General features: G+C 39.7%; 1 long non-coding RNA gene across 1 annotated transcript; it reads left to right on the forward strand.

Annotated features, from left to right (window-relative positions):
- The first annotated feature begins 3,697 nt into the window (after positions 1–3,697).
- On the forward strand, positions 3,698–4,996 carry LOC140587731 (uncharacterized). The gene is made up of 4 exons (XR_011989408.1): positions 3,698–4,199; positions 4,357–4,486; positions 4,649–4,810; positions 4,927–4,996. It is a non-coding gene; the product is annotated as an uncharacterized lncRNA (long non-coding RNA).
- Positions 4,997–15,293: the final 10,297 nt, after the last annotated feature.

Raw genomic sequence — 15,293 nt, forward strand, 5'->3', positions numbered from 1 at the left:
CTGAGTACAGAATACTATGTAAGTCTCAGAGCTCATGCCCTGGAAGTGTGCAGTTGGACAGAAAATTAGGATTTGTGAAGAAAAGGACACGCACAGAGGCAGCCGTTGTTCGGTATGCTCGCTTTTCACCCACAAAGGACCCAGAAAAATATTACCACAGCATTTTGCAACTTTTTCTGCCACATTATTTCGATGCACAATTAAAACCTTCTACTTTTGGCAGTTACCAGGAATTCTATGAGACTGGTTGTGTCAAGTTCTTTGATGATGAATTGCATTCAGTAAAACTGGTTGTGCAGTCAAACATGTCAAGTTTTGAAAAGGAATCACATGCAATTGACAAAGCTGAAGAAGACTTACAGCAGCATGGTGTAATGGAAGATGCCTGGGCAGAGATTTGTCCGGAAACTGAACGTGAACGGCTAGAGTGTCTTGCTAGCAAATCCAACACTACACCAGAAATGAGAGAACAACGTGATGAGATACCAGATTTGTTACCAAGGCCGAGGCGCTATATGTTGCATGACAATCCTTGTGGTATGTCCAGGCAGGAAGCACTGGCTTTGCTTCGCTCACTGAATAACAAGCAGTCTGAGACTTTTTACAAAATACGAAACTGGTGTTTACAGAAGGCACGTGGTGAAAACCCAGAACCATTTCATGTATTCATATCTGGACCTGGAGGTGTGGGCAAGTCAGTCTTGATCAAAGCAATACATTATGAGACAGCTCGTATCTTGCGTCAGTTGTCACAAAATCCAGATGAGACACACGTGTTACTGACTGCTCCAACTGGGGTTAGTGCTTACAACATCAAAGCTGCAACAATACACGCCTGTTTCCATATTGCAACGGACGCAAAGCTGCCATATGAACCACTTGGAGATGAAAAAATAAATTCATTGAGAGCTGAACTGGGAAACCTGCAAATATTGATCATAGATGAAATTTCAATGGTTGATCACAAGCTGCTTGCATGTATTCATGGCAGATTAAGACAAATCAAACAAATTGGAGATTATTCTGCTTTTGGAAATGTCTCAATCATTGCTGTTGGAGATTTCTACCAGCTTTGTCCTGTGAAAGGGAAAGCTTTGTATACTGAGGGTAAAGCTGTTGATCTATGGCAGAATCATTTCGCTATGGTGGAGCTGACTGAAATTATGAGACAGAAAGACATGCAGTTTGCACAGTTGCTGAATCGGCTAAGGAAACGCAAAAGGGGTGATGCAATGCTGGAGGAAGACATTGCTATGCTGAAACTACGTGTGACAGGTGAAGGACAAGACAGTACTGGTCTTCATATTTATGCAACCAATGATGAAGTTGATCAACATAACTACCATATGCTGCGGAAGATCTGCTCAGACCATGTCATCATTCATGCTCAGGATTTTCAAAGGGTTGCTGCAACTGGCAGACTGGAAAAGAAACATGGACATCATGCTAATGTTCAGAAGACATGTCTCCCCGAATCACTACATGTAGGTGTCAATGCACGAGTAATACTTCTGAAAAATATTGACGTTTCAGACGGCTTGGTAAATGGTGCATTTGGTACAGTTAGTGACATCTGCTTTGATACTGATGAGGATTTTCCATCAGAGATATACATCACATTTGACAACGAAGCAGCTGGAAAGTCACTCAGGGGAAAGAAGCCATGCCTAAAAGCAGGGTTGGACAAAGCTACACAAATCAAAGCAGAGGAGGAGAGAGTGACAAACAGTGGTGGAACACGACGGCAGTTTCCATTGAAATTGGCTTGGGCTTGTACAGTACACAAGGTACAAGGTCTGACAGTAGATAAGGCTGTTGTATCACTAAAGAAGATATTTGCAGCTGGACAGGCATATGTAGCATTAAGCCGTGTCACTTCTCTGGAAGGCCTTATAATAGAAGACTTTAAGGAGACTGCTATATATGCAAAACAAGACATTGAGACTGCAATGCAAAGCATGCCTGCATTTATTGAGCCCGTCATGGAAGTGCCATCATTATGTAAGATTTTACTGCACAATGTTGAAGGACTTACATGTCACCTGGATGACCTAAAGCAAGACAGAAGGTATATGGAAGCTGATATCATCTGCTTGACAGAGACATGGTTAAATTCAAAGGAAGACACAGAAGGTGTACAGCTGCCTGGATTTTCATACCATGGGAAGCCCAGACATCAGGCATATGATGGTAGTGATGCTATCTCTGCTGAACTGAAGAAGCAACAACATGGTGGTGTGGGTTTGTATTATAAAGAACATACCAACTGTACTGTGACTGATGTGCAGTGTGTCAACATTGAGTGTGTGCAGTTCAGTGTGGGCCTACTAAGAACAACAGTCTTGGTACTATACAGACCACCCTTGTATAATCTAACAATCTTTCAGAAGAACCTGATGCAGTTGATCACTCAGTTGGACAGTGTGGAAGGTGGGAAAATCATCATGGGCGACTTCAATGAAAATCTTCTGGCAGTAAGTACAATTGCTAATTTCATGGAAGAACATGGGTATGCTCAACTTGTGAAAGAAGCAACCACTGGGAAAGGCACTTTGATTGATCATGTGTATGTGAAAGACATTGTGACTAACAGCATCTCTGTTTCAGTAATGCCGACGTATTTCAGCCATCATGAATGTGTAGTGCTACATTATCTGTAAGAAACTGTATAAAAAAACAAAAAAAAAATTTGTCATGCAGTAAATCATTTGGCAGTAAGTACAATTGCTAATTTTATGGAAGAACATGGGTATGCTCAACTTGTGAAAGAAGCAACCACTGGGAAAGGCACTTTGATTGATCATGTGTATGTGAAAGACATTGTGACTAACAGCATCTCTGTTTCAGTAATGCCGACGTATTTCAGCCATCATGAATGTATAGTGCTACATCATGTATAAGAAACTGTATAAAAAAATATGAAAAAATTTGTCATGCAGTAAATCATTTGACAGTAAGTACAATTGCTAATTTTATGGAAGAACATGGGTATGCTCAACTTGTCAAAGAAGCAACCACTGGGAAAGGCACTTTGATTGATCATGTGTATGCGAAAAATATTTTGACTAATAGAATTTTTATTTCAGCAATGTAGATGTATTTCAGCCATCATGAATGTGTAGTGCCACATTATCTGTAAGAAACTGTATAAAAGACATTATGAGTAAGAAACATAAATTTTTTGCTGCAGTGATAGTTTTCTGGGGTGCGTCAGCCTCGGGAGGCTGGCACTGCGACTGGGGCTATGGCTGTACTAGGGGGGATTGGCAGGGAGGCTTGGCCTGGTGCCAAGCTTTGGGGGTTAGGCCTGGGGCTGGCCGTCAGCTGCTACCACTGGGGTTGCCGGTAGGCTGTGGGGGGCTAGGACTAGGGCTGGCCTTCAGAAGGCTGCAACTAGGCCTCAGAGGTTGGCAGTGGAGCTGGTGTTCCAGGGCTTGGCATTTAGCCTGAGGCTGATGTTGGGCTTTGGGGGTTGGGGTCGACCTTGAGGGGGCTGCTGCTGGGCCTGGGGCTGGCACCATGCTTTTGGGGGCTGCGGCTGGGCTTCAGGAAGCTGGCACTGGGGCTGAGGCAGGGGGTACTAAAGCTGGACATGGCGGCCTGTTGCTGGGGATAAGTCTGAGGTGGGCTGCTTGGGTTACCACTAGGCATAGGACTAAGGTTACGGGAGGGTCACTAGGGCTAGGCATAAGGGGGCTAGGATGGGGCACATGGCACTGGGGGTTGGTGTGGGGGCTAGGGGAAGTTTAGGACAGAGCAAGCAATGTGGTCTTTGAAAAGGGAGGTAATGTGCTCTGTCAAGTACCTCACAACAGCAGTATGCCAAACTTGTTAATGTCATGAATTTTCCACAAAAAAATAAACAATTTTAGATGTCCTGTGATATAATTCAGTATTTATTAAATGCATTGTTGCCTATATAGAAATTTTGTGTTGTGGGCCAGTACAGTGCACTGAACCTCTTTACAAAGCACCACACACTTGGAAAATGTAAATGTATAGTTGCTTATGTAACGTAGAATATATAATTACAATGAATTAAATGTAAGGAGATGAAGAAGTACCATCAGATGTAGACACTACCAAACTAATGTCTTGTACCACAAAACGTGCTGAAAAGACACAGAATTTCACAAAGCAAGGCTTTGATTGAAAAGAATGGTGAGAGGGTGAAGAGGCACAGACATCTATGGGCAAAGGTAAGACCATATACTGACATGTCTCTGTATAGTGTCGTAGAGTGTACTTTCACACTGTAAAAGGAAATGGACATATGTACACTGACTGTATTATGGCATTATGTATATGATGTAATTTTTGGAGTAATGTGTATGTTTTGTGTGTTTCTTGAAACAGCTAAAATGAAGTAACACTAAACAGTCATACATGTGGATGACCTAAAATCTAAGTGGGAAAGCTGGGCAGTGTGTGTGAGACATTCATCTAGACACAGTGGATGTGCCATGACTGGGTGGGCAAAGCAAAGGTACGTGAGTGACAGTTTCTCACTTAACATGAGCATGCTAGTTAAGACATACCAGTTTGCAGTGTATGAGCTTATAAATTGGGTAACTAAGTATTGTCAGAAATCCCTACTACATTGTTATATTCCATGTTTTAACCTGCCTTCTCCTATGTATAACCTCAGGTTACTAAGGCACAACTGTCATGTGCTTCCCTGATGATCAAGCCAACACACATCTGTCTGTTGAAGCTCTGCTATACTGCATCCTCCGTCATACAGCTGTACATTGGGAGTGTGACACATCACACTGAATGCTGCATAGCCAGAGGAGCAGGCGCTGACCTTGTGAGTTTGCCTTTTTCAGACATTTCTTCCTCTTTGGTGTAGTTCTAGTTTTACTCTGTCAGTGTTTGTCTAACTTACATGCCAGTTCATGCTTTTAATCTTTTAATCTTTTCCAGCGCCTGCTGTTGATGACACTGACCCCATGCCCACCACATCAACTTTCGTTAACACATCACACTGCCTGGTACGTTGGAACAATGAGATGGGCTGGCCTGGTGAGTTTGCCTCTTTGATGGATTATTTTGTCTGTGAAGTAGTTTCACTTTACAACTGCAAGTGTCTGATTGGCTGACATGCAGCTTTCTGGTTTTACTCTCTTTTCCAGTGCCTTATCTTCATATCAGTGACACCGTACTCACCACATCAAGTTTCCCTGCGCCCATGTTGTCGACAACCAAAGCGTTCTCTAAAGGACTCAGAGACTGGACACAGACAGTATGAACTACACACAGATGCCTGAAGTGAAATGCACCAGAAATCATCTCCACACACTATAGTCTGACAGCAAAGGTACTTTGAGTGAAATGTGCTGCTGCTTGTGGATGTTTATTGCTATAATGTCTCACAATTTTTCTTGTAGTATTTATTGAGTTATTTTCACTTTTACTCTGCAATAACAAAACATTAATGATGTGTTGTGACAGTTCTGTAGTACATAATATGTCATGTAATTTACAGTCATGATGCCATGGTTAAATTGATGTCAAAATAACGATCCAGCTTTGTTTGTGATGCCTGTGTTGACTTACACCAAATTGTATATTCAAAAGAATATTGCCATGTAGGGAGTTGTGTAGTATATATATACAGTATGAGTGCTACTATCACACTTTGTGGTCTTTGTACACTGTGTATGTAAGAATGGCATACACATCATATGCGAAATATTATGTCAATTGTGCTGGCTCAACTATTGTGGCCTCAATGTACTTTTTCAGCCTCCTCAAACAATGACACAAACCTAAATGTTTGGTTAAGACAAATGTAGTCAATTGCAATTTTACAATGTGTATAATGTGTTTTATATTATGTCTCTAATGAATAATAATAAATATTATAATCATTAATACAGTCATCATTCTTAAGCATGTTAAATACACATGTAAATGTCAGAATAAATTTTAATTAGCGTATAGGTGAAACAGGCAGTGAAGAAAATACGCATACAAAAAGTGCAGTTGAACCCGGTTATGTTGCCGGCCTAGGTGGTTGCCAAAAAGCGTCGAGATAACCGATGATCGAGATAACAGAAAACCAATATGGGGGCAATATACCATGTTGACATATGCTTGAAATTTATTTATGTGCGTTAATAAATGAGAATGTACATGCACTGGTTTTTGGTGTTTTTTTACACAACAGCGTTGCCGCGATTTGTTTGCTGACGCGATCGGCATGTTATATAAATGTACATACATGTTGGCTAACAACAAAAGGCATATGTGCACCAACCAAAAGCAGACATTTACCAGTATATAATATAAACCACCGTCGATTCTCGATAGAAGCCTTTAATTATATCATCCAACATTGCAAACACAAAGATCGCTCACAAAATCACATAAAAACCTGTGGGGTGTAGTTCGTTGTCACAAAAAGCAAACCAGTGTCAAAATCAAATTCACAAGTAATTTCGCTCTGACAGCTCTGAAAAGTATCGTACACGCAATTAATATGGTTTCTTTACAAAGTCTAAAATGCTTTGTTGCTTTTTGCCTTTGACAGTCTACTTGAAAATAAATGCTTCGATATTACTTATGCTGTCTAAAACAGTTTCATCCCCTGCAAAAGAACCATACCGTCGATTTTTTGTAGCATTTTTATCACCTCACTGGCAGAGGGAATTTGTTCCAAATCTTCGTCCGCATCTTCTTCATCTTCGTTGTCATTGCCGCATGCGGATATGCTTGGCTTTGGTTTTGATGGGGATTTACCTAGATCGCGTTTAACCGCTGCGTTGTTCAGCAAATTACCATGCGAATGGGATTTGAGTACGCGCTGTTTAGCACGTGAGATACATTTTAAAAAGCCGGCGATTAGTCACAGGGATCGAGATAACCGATGTTAAGTGGCGATTTTGGCCCTCTTTCGGGCTCGAGATATTAGGGTTCAGCGACATAAAAGAATCGACATAACCGATGAGAAATGCTAATGCAAAGAGGGAATTTTGGTGATTGCACTTCAAAAACATCGACTTAATAGGGTTGGCGAGTTAGCCGAGGTCGAGATAAGTGGGTTCGACAGTATTACAATGCCCTGAGCAACATTTAAGAAAAAACACACTACACTATAATGACATTCTATAGTGACTGGCCATAATGTATAATATGAACCTGCTGTATGCATGCATTAATGAAATACAGGACGAACTACTGGCCAATCTATAAAAAAAATCCAAAAAAGTACAATATAAGTAGAGCACCATCTCCACCTACTGGCCAATTGAATACAAAAAAGCGAAAAATCTGCAATATACACTGCCTGGTTTATAAATAAAATCTGATAATTTTCTGAGTCAAATAGCAGAAAAATGAAAGGAGCTTAAAATATGGACTGAGGTGAAGGGAAAGTCAACAAGTCTTTGAAGGTATTATGAAGGATATTTCAGATGAATTAGCCAAGGTAGGTCTTAGACATATTAGGACAGCGGCTGTAGCACCCCCGTTTGACAGATTGCCACCAAACTTGGAAGGTCTGTCTGTAGTCCAGTGATACAGAAGCGAGTCAAATTTTGTAAGGATTGGATGAAGCATGCCAGAGATATAGCTGTTTGATTGAAATGGGCAGGGAAATGGTGTGGCCAGCAGGTGGAGTCAGCGCTCCATTTTAGAAATTGTATTCAATACTTTCAGGCCTTCTTATGTGTAAATTAAGTCTGATAATGTTCTATGAGGCAAATGGGTGAAAAATGAAAGTGAATAAAAAATATGGACTCAGGTGAAGGGAAAGGTAACAATTCTTTCAAGGTTTTATGAGAAATAAGGACATTTCAGCTGAATTTGCTAAGGTGGGTCTTAGACATATATGGACAGTGGCTGTAGCGCCCCCGTTTGACCGATTGGCACCAAAATTGGAGGGTCTGTCTGAGGTCCCTTACTACATTAGGCCGTCAAATTTGATGAGGATTGGCTGAAGCACGGCTGAGATTTAGATGGTTGATTGGGTCAGATGGTTTGAGTAGAAGGAAGAAATCATGATGTAGATTGTTGAGTGTCGGTCTAACAGGTCAGGAAATGTAGGACAGAATGTAGAACCCTGTGGTGTAGTGCCTGAACCTGACTGAATGCATTGTTTTGGTCAGATGGTCTGAGTAGTAGGTAGAAATCAGGATATAGATTAGTTAGTATCGGTCTAACAGGTCAGCAAATGTAGGACAGAATGTAGAACCCTGTGGTGGAGTGCCTTAGCCTGACTTAATGCATGGTTTTGGTCAGATGGCCTGACTAGTTGGTAGATTTAGGCACCTTCAAACCTGGTCTGGTAAATCTAGATATTACAGGGTTGCTTTTTTATACTGCCTGTGTAAACATAGGCTGTGTTGCATATTCTTAACCAAGTGCTGAGTTGCGTAGTGTGACATGTAACAGCAGTAATATCATGCTGTATGCTATTCTAGGTTGTATATTTAGACAGGAGAAAGGCTAAAAGTATTGAAGGCATTATTGAAATGGAGCGCTGACTCCACCTGCTGGCCAATTTATTATAAAATTGTAATTGCTGTAGTGTACACAGCCTGAAGAAAGATTGAAGTTTGAAAGATTTGTAAAAGTCAAATGGCAGGAAAATATAAGCAGATTAAAAATATGGACTTAGATGAAGGGAAAGGTGATTAATATTTTAATTTTTAAATAAACAATAAGCAGATTTCAGCTGCATTAACCAAGGTTGGTCTTAGACATATTATGACAGTGGCTGTAGTGCCCCCGTTTGACCGATTGCCACCAAACTTGGAAGGTCTTTCTGAAGTCTAGTAACACAGATGTGCGCCAAATTTTGTGAGGATTGGATGAAGCATGCCAGAGATATAGCTATTTGAATGAAATGGGCATGGAAACAGAGTGGCCAGCAGGTGGAGTCAGCGCTCCATTTTAGAAATTGTATTCAATACTTTCAGGCCTTCTTATGTGTAAATTAAGTCTGATAATGTTCTATGAGGCAAATCGGTGAAAAATGAAAGTGATTAAAAAATATGGACTCAGGTGAAGGGAAAGGTAACAATTCTTTCAAGGTTTTATGAGAAATAAGGACATTTCAGCTGAATTTGCTAAGGTGGGTCTTAGAAATATATGGACAGTGGCTGTAGCGCCCCCGTTTGACCGATTGGCACCAAAATTGGAGGGTCTGTCTGAGGTCCCTTACTACATTAGGCCGTCAAATTTGATGAGGATTGGCTGAAGCACAGCTGAGCTTTAGATGGTTGATTGAAATGAGCATGGATATGGTGCAGGTTTGTTGTAGCTGGTGGCCATAGCGTACAGGTTAAGATATTTTTATGAATTATCCATAATGGCAATGTCCTGATTGATGTACTACCAGAATGACCTACTTGGGCTGAACATTGTAGAAGTTACAGTAATATGTTATTTATTAAGTTTTTAAACATCACAAGGGAATGAAAATGACTATCATTGGGCATTGCATATGTCTTGATTTGGCATGACTCACAGAACTGGCAGTACAAAATATTTTAACCAGTAACATGTCACTAGAACAGAAATGAGATAAATGTAAGTTGAACTGATTTTCAAGGTTTATACAGACATGTTATGTTGTTGTAGCGCCCCCGTTTGACCGATCGGCACCAAATTTGGAGGGCCCTTCCGGACTACTATTCTACAGGATATATTAAAGTTTGGTGATGATTGGCTGAGGCAGGCCTGAGATATAGCTGTCTGATTGAATTGGGCATGGCACCTGTATGGTTTGTGTGTGGCTGGTGACTATACCTCATGGAAAGTTTATGATTTTTTTATGAATTATTTATTATGACTGTCTCCTGATTTAAATGATACCAGATTTGTGTAGGTTTGGTGAAAATCCTAGGAGGTTAACGAAATGTCTTGTTTTCAGACCAATATGAATTATGCAAAAACGCAAAGATGCAGAAGCAAGTTCTACATGTTGTTTGATTTGGCATGTCGTACTGAATTGACCTGGCAAGAAATGTCGATTGTAGGCTTCACCGTTCTCGAGAAATAGGCAGAAATGCAAAAGTTGTCACTGTTGCGCCCCCATCTGGCCGAGTGAGGTGTCCTTTACAGTTTAGGCAGAGGGTCAGAGCACAAATGTATCACCCAAATTTGATTTAGATTGGTCATTGAGAAGCCTGTGAAATGCCTGCTTGATTTTGATTGGCTGATGGCGGCCACTCTTTAAGGAATAATTACTGCCATTGTAGGTGACTGACCACAGGCTGCTTCCTAGTACATATCTACCAAATTTCAGTTAGATTGGCAAAGGCAGTCAGGAGATATTGCCAGTTTTTAGTTGTAGCGCCCCCTATTGACGAAATGCGGCCCGCCTCGGACCGTGTCCCCAGAATGGTGTAGGGAGGTAGCATTTCAAATTTGGTCAAGGTAGGCCAAGGCACGGCCAAGTTATAGCCGTCAGACCAAAACGGGCCAAATTTGGACATTGTTTGGGCGTGGCTAATGGCCGTAGGATATAAAAATGTCTGAATTTTGTGGATAATTCTTGATCAGCAGAGAATTCTGATTCGTCTGACACCTCATTTGTCTGATTTGGTAGGACAAGCCAGGACTTTAAGGAAAAAGTAGGATTGGCAAATTATGCAAATTAGCAAAAAATCTAAGTAGGCGGAGCTTCATAGTCCAAATGGCAAGTTGGTAGGGCTTTGCTGTCTGTATATGTAGAACAAAGAATTTCGATTGTAGGTCTAACAGGACAGGAGATATCGACCGAAACGTGTTGGGGGGCGCTAAGGCGCCCCCATCTGGCTGGCAGGACTGGGTAGGACAACCTGAGTAGTGGGTAGGAATTGACATCATCTGACCAAGTTTGGTTGGTCTAGCTCTTACAGTTTAGGCTGTACATTCAGTTTTAGGGCAGAAAAATAATAATAATAATAATAATAAAGATAACTGCAAGCAGTGACAATCGGGTCCAAAGCAAATGGACAGAAGCAATGAAGAGGAATGAAGTGAATGGCATAAGATTAGAAGTTCACTAATTATTGTAAATGAAGTACAGACTGTAATTGATGAGCAATGCATTTAAATAATCAGAAAATAGGAAATGCTACTATGAGATGATAACTAACATTTGAACATTACTGTAGAAATGTTTATCAAGGTACAATAAAGGGAAAAGGGTAGATGAGAAATAGAAGGGATATGTGGTGACTAGTTGTTGGAGAAATATTGCAATTGCTGCAGTGTACATAGGCTGAAGTAACATTGAAGTTTGATAGATTTCTAAAAGTTAAATGGCAGTAATATATGAGATTAAAAATATGGACTTAGATGAAGGGAAAGGTGATTAATATTTAAATGTTTAAATAAACAATAAGGAGATGTCAGCTGCATTAACCAAGGTTGGTCTTAGACATATTATGACGGTGGCTAAATTGGAAATGAAGTACAGACTGTAACGGATGGCCAATGCATTTAAATAGACAGAAAGTAGGAAAATGGTAGATGAGAAAGAACGGACATGTGGTGACTAGTTGTTGGAAAAAATTGAAATTGCTGCAGTGTACATCACTGAAGTTTGATAGATTTCTAAAAGTGAAATGGCTGGAAAATGAAAGCAATTTAATAATATGGACTGAGATGAGGGGAAAGATGATTAATTTTTAATATTTCATGAGAAATAAGCTAATTTCAGCTGCATTATCGAAGGTTGGTCTTAGACATGTTATGACATTGGCTAAATTGGAAATGAAGTACAGACTGTAACTGATGGCCAATGTTTTTAAATAGTCAGAAAAAGTAGAAAATGCTTCTATGATAAGATAATACCTGATATTTTGAACATTGACTTTGATATGTTGATTAAGGTACGATAAACGGAAGAGGGTAGATCAGAAACAGAAGGGACATGTGGTGACTAGCTGTTGGAAGAAATTGCAATTGTTGCACTGTACACAGCCTGAAGTATCTCTGAACTTTGATACATTTCTAAAAGTGAAATGAAATGAAAATGTCAATAATCTTTGAAGGTTTGATGAAAAATAAATTTCAGCTGCATTAACTATTAATACATTTTGACAGTGGCAGAAGCGCCCCCATTTAACCGAATGTCACCAAAGTTAGATGGTCTATTCATAGTCCAGTGCTACAGAAGTGAGTCAAATTTTGTGCGAATTCGATGAAGTATCAATGAGGTTTAGCAGACTTGATGAATTCGGTATGGAAATAGTGAGGCCAGCAGGTGGAGTTAGCGCTACATTTGATAATTGGTAGCATGCAGTCCCTGGTGTGGCAGTTTGACTACTGCCATTAGCAGAAGCAGCCTTAGTACAACAATATAAGATACAATATATAACCATTTGCTGAAGTGCCTCAGCCCAAAAGAATTTGTTTTTTGTGTCAGATGGTCTAAGTAGACGGTAGAAATAGGCACCTGCATACCTAATATTTTAAGTCTAGATCATACAAGTTAAGCTTACTTTATAGTACCTCAGTGAACACATGCTGTCTTGTATATTAAAAAAAACAACTGGCTTATTGCATTTGTAAAGTATTCTAGACATAAGAAGCCCTGAAAGAATTTAATGCCATTAATGAAATACAGGACGAACTACACCTGCTGGCTAATCTATAAAAAAAAATCTAAAAAACTGCAATATAAATAGAGCACCATCTCCACCTACTGGCCAATTTAATACAAAAAAGCGAAAAATCTGCAATATATACTGCCTGGCTTATAAATAAAATCTGATAATTTTCTATGAGTCAAATAGCAGAAAAATGAAAGGAGCTTAAAAATATGGACTGAGGTGAAGGGAAAGTTAATTCCTTGAAAGTATTATGAAGGATATTTCAGCTGAATTACCCAAGGTAGTGAATCAAATTTTGTAAGGATCGGATGAAGCATGCCTGAGATTTAGCTGTTTGAATGAAATGGGAATGGAAATGGTGTGGCCAGCAGGTGGAGTCAGCGCTCCATTTTAGAAATGATATTAAATGCTTTCTGACCTTCTCATTTGTAAATGAAGTCTGATAATGTTGTATAAGGCAAATTGGTGAAAAATGAAAGGAAATTAAAAATATGGACTCAGCTGAAGGGAAAGGTAACAATTATTTGAAGGTTTCATGAGGAATAAGGACATTTCAGCTGAATCTGCTAAGGTGGGTCTTACACATATATGGACAGTGGCTGTCACGCCCCCATTTGACCGATCAGCACCAAATTTGGACGGTCTGTCTGAGGTGCAGTGGTACATTAGTGGGTCAAATTTGGTGATGATCAGATGAAGTATTCCTCTGATTTAGCTGTTTGATTGAAATGATCATGGAAATGCTGTAGGTTCAGTGTGGCTGGTGGCTATACTGTACAGGCAAGTGAAGTTATCTTTATAAATTATACATATGGGCAGTGTCCTGATTTTTATACTACCAGATTGACCTACTTAGGATGGACATTGCAGTAGTTACAGTAATATGTTATTTATTAAGTTTTTAAATATGACAAGGGAATGCAAATGACTATCATGGGACATTGCATATTTCTTGATTTGACATGACTCACAGAACTTGCAGGGCAAAAGATTTTAACCAGTAATATGTCACTGGATCAAAAATGAGATAAATGTAAGTTGAGCTGATTTTGCAGTTTATACAGTGATGTTATATTGCTGTAGCACCCCCGTTTGACTGATCGGCACCAAATTTGGAGGGCCCTTCTCCAGTAATATCCTACATTATATATTTAAGTTTGATGATGATTGGTTGAGGCAGGCCTGAGATATAGCTGTCTGATTGAAATGGGTGTGGCACCACTATGGTTTGGGTGTGGCTGGTGGCCATACCTCATGGAAAGTTTATGATTTTTTTAATAATTTTATATAGGGACTGTCTCCTGATTTAAATGATACCAGATTTGTGTAGGTTTGGTGAAAATCCTAGGAGGATAAGAAAAAAGTACTGTTTTAAGACTTTTACAAAATAGGCAAAAATGGCAAGAGATATGATGAAGTTCTTTATACGATTAAATTTGTCATGAGCTAGTGGATAGCTTAAGCAACAATTGTCAATTTTATAATTAACAGTTCAGGAGAAATAGGCAGAAATGTGCTGTAGCGCCCCCATATGGCAGATTGACATGTCCTTTACAGGGTGGGCTCAGGGTCACAATACAAATGTATAACCAAAATTTGGTTTGGATTGCTCATTGTTTAGCTGGTCAAATGGCTGCTTGATTTTGATTGGCTAATGGTGGCCAGGATTTTACAACTAATGACTGCCATTTTACTTCTCTGACCTCAGGCTTGTACATAGTACATATCTGCCAAATTTCAATTAGATTGGTTAAGGCATTCAGGAGATATTGGCAGTTATTAGTTGTAGCGCCCCCTATTGACGAAATGTGGGCCGCATTGTATGTTGACCCCATGATAGAGCAGGGAGGTTGGATTGTAAGTTTGGTTCAGGTAGGCTAAGGTATGGAGAAGTTATAGCATTCAGACTGAAATAGGCCAAATTTAGGTGGGATTTGGGCATGGGTAGTGGCCATAAAATAGACAAATGTCAGACTTTCTTGAATCTATTTTAATCAGCTAAGTGGACTGATCGGTTTGACACCTCATTTGTCTGATTTGGTCCAATATTGTAGGACTTGAAGGCAGAAGTCAGTTTCACAAATTATGCAAATTAGCAAAAAATCTAAGTAGGCGGAGCTTCATAGTCCAAATAGCAAGTTGGTAGAGCAAAGCTGTCTGTATCAGCAGAAAAAATAATTTCAATTATAGGACTAATAGGACAGGAGCTATGGATTGAAACGCGTTGGGGGGCGCTAGAGCGCCCCCATCTGGCTGACAGGCCTGGGTCAGAGAATCTGAGTAGCGGGTAGGAATTGACATCATATTACCAATTTTGGTTGGTCTAGCACTTACGGTTTAGGCTGTGCATTCAGTTTTAGGGCGCGAAAAATAATAATAATAATAATAATAAAAGAGAAAAATCCTAAGAAAAACAATAATGGTCCATAAGGACTTCGTCCTTTGGACCCTTAATAATAATCCTAAGAAAAACAATAATGGTCCATAAGGACTTCGTCCTTTGGACCCTTAATAATAATAAAGATAACTGCAAGCAGTGACAATCGGGTCCAAAGCAAATGGGCAGAAGCAATGAATAGTAATGAAGTGAATGGCATAAAATTAGAAGTTCACTAATTATTGTAAATGAAGTACAGACTGTAATTGATTAGCAATGCATTTAAATTGGCAGAAAATAGGAAATGCTTCTATGAGATGATACCTAACATTTAAACATTACCATGGAAATGTTTATCAAGGTAC

Source organism: Paramormyrops kingsleyae, chromosome 2 (assembly GCF_048594095.1).
Source record: "Paramormyrops kingsleyae isolate MSU_618 chromosome 2, PKINGS_0.4, whole genome shotgun sequence".
Lineage (NCBI taxonomy): Eukaryota > Metazoa > Chordata > Actinopteri > Osteoglossiformes > Mormyridae > Paramormyrops > Paramormyrops kingsleyae.